At 53.9% G+C, this 6,153-nt stretch overlaps 2 non-coding genes across 2 annotated transcripts; both read left to right on the top strand.

Moving 5' to 3' along the window:
* The first annotated feature begins 3,461 nt into the window (after positions 1 to 3,461).
* Positions 3,462 to 3,535, top strand: TRNAT-AGU (transfer RNA threonine (anticodon AGU)). Its single transcript has one exon. It is a non-coding gene; the product is annotated as a tRNA-Thr (tRNA).
* A 1,823-nt stretch (positions 3,536 to 5,358) lies between these two features.
* TRNAQ-CUG (transfer RNA glutamine (anticodon CUG)) lies at positions 5,359 to 5,430 on the top strand. The gene has a single exon. It is a non-coding gene; the product is annotated as a tRNA-Gln (tRNA).
* Positions 5,431 to 6,153: the final 723 nt, after the last annotated feature.

The following is a 6,153-nucleotide window of genomic DNA, read 5'->3' as shown; positions in this document are numbered from 1 at the left end:
TGGGCAGGTCTTTTCTGCTTTCCTTTCTTTGGCTGCTCTGGGCAGGAGGCCAAAAGAGCTGAAGGAACCAGGCTGAGAGGCTGGCAGGGAACAAGTCAGAGTCACCACCCCAGGATAAGGGAGGGGCTGCAGAGTGGGCCTGAGTGAGGTGAGGATCCGCAACTCTGCAACACACGCCTCACACAGGAAGGAGCAGCAGGAGCCCTCTGCCAAGGGCACCAGCCCCCAACAGCAGCTCCATTGGCTTTCTCTGCTCCCCATCTCCCCGCAACGGCCTTCTGGCCTCACAGGCTCCCTCCCTGGACAACTGCTATTGCAGCACCACAGGCCCAGGTAACTCACCAGTGGTGCCAGTCCCTGCCTGCCCTGCTCCTCTTCCTGCCTGAGTTCTGCTTCTTCACTCAGGTCCCCCAGCTGCTGCTCTGGTGGGCAGAGGGCTGGGGAAGGCACAGGAAGGGCCCTTGGGGGTGGGGTGCAGAAGCACAAGGAGCAGGCCCTGGAGGAAGTCCATGATGAGCAGCTTTGGCCACGGGAGCTCAGGAGAGGGGCAGAGAGGTAGAGGTGACAGGATGGGTGGGGGGGTCTCTGCAGAGGTGGGGTTGGCTGGCAGCCCTTGGGGACTGGGGAGAGGCCTGTGGGGAGGGGAGGAGAGAGCAGCAGGCTGCTGGTGGCAGAGCTCAGGGGAAGAGACAGAGCTGGGATAGGAAGAGGTGAAATGGGAGAAGGAGCACAGGTGGCCTCAGAGGGAGCAGGCCAAGCAAACCAGATCCCCTCCCACTCCTCGGGAGCTTCCAGCACTGGCACCAGCCTCCCCAGTGCAGCTGTCACAGGCCACAGTGGACATTCTGGCGCTTTACATGATGCTGACAGGCCCTGACCAGAGAGGTGCAGAGTTATTTCAGAAGAGTTTATTCCAGAATTATTCCTCCAAAATAATATAGTTCACAATAACGCCTTCACGCTACAAGGCAGCCCTGAAATAAACAAAACATATTTCCAAATGGCACATCCACACACAAGAGAGCCTGTTTTGAATAGAGACCCTGGAGACATGCTGGGGATATCACTGCACAGTATTCCACAGTAGCTGATTCCAATATAGCTCAGTAACACACAGCATGGATTTGGAAATACTGCTCTGCTATTTTGACATTCAGCATCTAGAAACAATGGAGCCTGTTCCGAAGCCCCTGCTTCAAAATAGCAATTGGAACGAGCTAGAATCATGATGCAAAGAGATGCCCAGCCAAGGCTCTGCTCTCTCTCTCTCTCTCTCTCTCTCTCCTTTGAACTCCTGACCTTAGGCAGGAAAAGTGTCTTCTTGTCCTCAGCTCCAGAGAGGAGTAATTCATATTTCTATCACCCTCAGAGTGTGTCTACATGAGCTGGCTACTTCAAAGTAACTGGCAAAACATCAAAATAGCGTGTTGTGATTCTACGCACCGTCTGTTATTTCGACGTTGAAATGGACGTTAGGTGGCGAGACGTCGAAATCGCTGTTTTCATCCAAAGATGGGAATCGCGCCCTACTTCAATGTTGAACGTCAAAGTAGGGCACATGTAGACGATCCACATCCTGCTACTTCGAAATAGCAGGGTCCTCCATGGCAGCAATCAGCTGAGGGGTTGAGATGTGCTGTCCAGCCCCTGTTCAGCTCTATGATTACTGCGCGCAGCAGCCCTTAAAGCACCACGGACCCGGATTTCCTGTGGCAGGAAGCTGAGAGCATGCAGGCAGCAGCACACGCACATGCTAGCCCTGCAAGCCCTCCACCTACCTCGACCCACCCACCCAGCACCATGGCATTGAGCCAGCCCCCTGAGTGCCCCCAGGCTGCCCCCCATGAGGGCACCCATGGACCCCCAGCAGCCAAACGGGGGACAAAAAGAGATGGGACACCTCCTGGTTGGAGGTCGAGCTCTGAGACCTGCTGGGGCTCTGGGGTGAGGAGGACGTGCTCCATGTGATGGGGAGCATGGAGCAGAAAGCAGAAGCATTCACCTGACTGGCCGAGGGCCTGGCCACCTGGAGTCACCCTGCCCGCACTCCGGATCATGTCCATAGCAAGGTGAAGCAGTTGTGGAAGGGTTATGCCTGGACCCAGGACTTGGCCAGCCAGTCTGGGGCTGCCCCCACCGCTTACCCCTGTTCCAGGGAGCTCAGGGCCATCCTGGGCCCCAAGACACCTGCTCCCCCCAGGGTACATTGGAAACAGCAGCAGAGGAATCCCAGCAGGTCTTGGAGCTGGAGTCCATCCCAGAGACCAGCCCAGCACCCCAGGGACCACCCGAGGAGCCAGCCCTAAGGACGGCAGAGGAGGGGTCCAGCAACAAGGCAGGGGGAATCCTCATAGACCTCCATTCCCGGAGCACCAGCCGGGCATCCACCCACCTGTCTGCTGTGCACAAGCCCTTGTGCACCCCCACTCCTGCACCATCAGACTGAGGTGACACCGAAGCACCAGGCGGGTGGGGAAGGGGCAGATATCGCCTCTCCTCGGGGTGAAGGACACTGAAAGACTTGGCGACTTGGCCTGAGGGCACTTTCGAGCTGGGCTCCCAATGCCAGTTCTATCTACACAGCTCCACACTGCCTGCAGGTGAGTGACTGTCGTGTGGCGGGTCCAAAGTGCAGCTGGTCCCTGTAAGAGGAGTCTGGGACCGGGCTGTAGGTGGGATCTCCTGGAAAAGCCAAGAGCCCAGGGGAGACCATTGATTGGCTGCCAAACCCCTGGCCCTGCTCAAAGGTTTCACACAGGGAAAGCTGGGAAGTCAGCCCCACCCCCAGGGCACAGTGATTTGCACTGGGCTGGTAATAAACCAAAGGGGTTGTGTGGAGGGTCACAAGTGGGACTGAAGGGCAGAAGGAGACAGAAAGGCAAAATCTTCTTCCAGTTACACTGCATCAAACGCTCACCCTGAATAGCTCCAGCTGGGGCAGCGCAGCCCATCCCCCACTCCGTGAGAGACAGGAGATAACTCTGCCCCAGAGCTGGGCCCTCCTCGCCCCACCCCTGGGGTGTGAAGAGTGAGAAAGGAGGGTGTGGGGAGCACAGAATGAAAGTGAGGGGGGGAGTCAGGCTGAGGGAGCAAAGGAGGGGCAGGACTCCAGGCTCTGCTGGTGGGACCCTGGCACTGGGGCAGGTGGGGAGAGAGGAGGGTAGATTGGTGGAGTCCGACCCACACACTGCAGAGGGGACAGTAAGTGAAAGGGGCCTTTTTGTTCCCTCATCCTCACTGTCCTCTCGGTGCAACTCCAGCTTCCGTCGGGCACAATGTCTGTGCTGGGCATTGGGAAGGGGTTGCTGTGAGCATCCATCACAGTGTTTCAGCTGCATGAAAGTTCATCACTTGGTAAATTAGGTTGGCAACCTTCAAAGTGCTGTAGGGCTGCTTTTTGGTTGAAGACACAGACTAACACAGATACCTCTCTGTCAGGAATCACAACCCTCACAAGGGGGGGCACCATGGCTTAGCTGGCTAAAGCACCTGTCTAGTAAACAGGAGATCCTGGGTTCAACTCCCAGTGGTGCCTTATGGAAAGCCTTTGGCAACATTTTCCCACATGTGTCTGGGCAACTGAAGAGCCCTCCCCTGGCAATCCCAGCCATTGCTGGGGAAGGTGAAGGCTGATGGTAGAGGAGCACTGGAAAGCATCCAGGTACAGAGCAGAGCTCAGGAAAACACAGCTGTAACTGGTGTTGGGAAGGTGGTGCCTCTGCCTGCAAGAACAGAATCTGATTCTTCCAGCTCTGGGGCTGTCTGTGCACAGAGGGTGACAGTGGGGCAGGGCAGGAGAGGGAGAGTTACTCTCCTTCTCACATCCCTTTGTTTGACACTGACAAACTCCAAACAAGTTAGGAGAAAAGTCCCAGAGAGGCACTGTGGGTCCCCTGGCCATGGACCTCCCAGGTACATGGGGATTAGGAAAGCAGCAGCCAGTGGTGCCTGCCCAAATATTTCTGGCTGCCTCTCACCTGCTTTGCAGCCCCACTGGGCTCTGCTGGAGAGTTCAGAGAGCTGCAGGAGGCAGCTGCCATCATTCTGGAGGAAGAAGTGACAGACACTGACAGGTTCAAGAAGTTGCAGTTAATGTTAACTCTTAATGCTAACATTGTCTTGTTTGGTAGATTTTCCCAGAGGCTTGCTCCTGGTTCATTAGATAAGCGGGTGGGGGGGTGCAGGCTTTACCACCCCTAAACTTTCATGAACAAAGTTCTTCCTCAGTTGATCACTGCAGTATTTAAGTCCAAACTCTGAATGGACTAATGGGTTACATTTCACTGGAACTCTCCTGGGGACTATCCAACAGGTCACAGCACCCTCCTTCTGAAAACAGATTTACCTTGTCACTAGGTCTGACATTTTAGCACAGTAGAAGCTCCTTTATTCAGCAACCCCAAGCAAGCTACAGGATCATCAAAAGTGCCAGACAGAGAAGTTACTGCCACTGATTGCAAACCCAGCCGCATCTGATTGATTGGTGGGTGTCCTTCAGTAGGTTCTTTTTGTAATCATTGATGATGCTCCAAGCAGATGAGAGAGAGCTGCCCCACACATGCTGGTAATCTGTCTCCCTAAGCGGCTGTAGCTCTGTTAGTGGGAGAAGCCAGAGAAGCAGGGGATGAGCTGTAGTATGTGCATGGACAGACAAAGTTTAATCAAACCCCATTTGTAAAACCACTGTGAGCTGGGGAAGGGGCAGAAGCTGGGGGAAACAGTGTTTGCCCTGCAGGGGGCTGAAGATGAATGAATCCAAGGGGCACTCTTTGTGTGGTGGTATAGTTCAGTGGTAGACTGTGTAAATACAGTTTAAGAGATTTTTGTTCAAATCTAAAGACCTCCCTTTCCCATCACATTCTGCATTTCTATTCTATGTGTGTTTGTCATATGGAGATGAACCCTCAACATTTGCTACTGCCAATGCATATAACCCTAGCAAGCCCTTCCCTCAGCTGACATTAGAGAGTGATATGAACAAAGAGGTGCTCACTGGGAGTCTATAAAATGTATCACATTCAGTCAGATGTATCTGCGCACTTTTAAATGTGTGTGAATTCAGAGCCAGGCTTATTGTATCCTCCCTCACCCAGATATTCCTCGACAATCACCACCAGCCTTTCCAGTCTCTGCTTCTCCGTTAGTTCTCTCCAGGCTGGTTACTTTAAAAGAATAATGAACCTGTCTAGTCTCTCTGGAATTAGCAGAAAGAAGGGCAGGGATTGATATCTGGGGGAGGACAGCAGCAGAGATGGGGCAGGAAGCAGTGTCCTGAGTGGTGAACAAGCTGGAGGGTGGCAAGTGCTGCAGGGTGCCAGCCTGAAAAGAGTTACAGGAGCTGAGAAAAAAAAAATGGCAGGTCCTATGGTGTAATGGGCAGTACTCAGGACTCTGAATCCTGTGATCTGAGTTCAAATCTCAGTGGGACCTTCTCTCTCTTCAAAGTAAACCTCTTCCCAATCTGTAAATCAAGGGGGACTCTTTATGCATGTGAGTGAGGACGACTTCCTCTTGGTTGATTAATGAGGTCCCCTGGAGCTACGTCTCTTCTTGGGATGGTTCACGAATATACCTGCAATAAGTTGGGTCTCTGGAACACAGCAGCCCTTTTAGGAATTCAGGACCTGTGGCCAGTGCTGCAAATAGATGGATTGCTGTCAAGGCCAGAGAGAGGGGAGTGCCACATTCATTTCCCCAGGGCAAATGTCTACCCCTTTCCAAGCTCTGCACAGCCCAGCCCAGCAGCTGGGAGAAACCAGAGCCCCTGAGTCAGCCTTGGGGAAAGGGCCTTTCCTCCCAGGCAGATTCCTATGCCCCTGTCTGCAGCTGAGTCACAGCTGTCCTTTCCCCTCTGCCTGACTGAGACATCACATTCCCCAGGTGTGTTTGGGGCCCTGCTTAGCAGGGGGGAGTGTGGCACTTTTGAGCTGACATCAGAGATAGGTTGGGCCCTGCCATGGAAAATTAAAGCATCCCCCTCCAGCCTCATGCAGTTACCTTGTGCTTGGAGTCTGCCCAGCAGAGGAGCTGGAACCCAGCAGGGTCAGGGATGGGGTTTGCACAAAGCAGGAGGCACAGAAGAGACTTCAGTAGGAAAGGAAGCAGAGAGGCTAAACAATAACGGGATTTGAATGCAGTGTGCAGAGTACAACA

The sequence above is a fragment of the Carettochelys insculpta genome, unplaced genomic scaffold (genome assembly GCF_033958435.1).
Source record: "Carettochelys insculpta isolate YL-2023 unplaced genomic scaffold, ASM3395843v1 scaffold_0035, whole genome shotgun sequence".
In the NCBI taxonomy this organism is placed as follows: Eukaryota; Metazoa; Chordata; order Testudines; family Carettochelyidae; genus Carettochelys; species Carettochelys insculpta.
The sequence above is the reverse complement of the archived record's forward strand: the minus strand, read 5'-3'. Positions and strand labels throughout refer to the sequence as shown.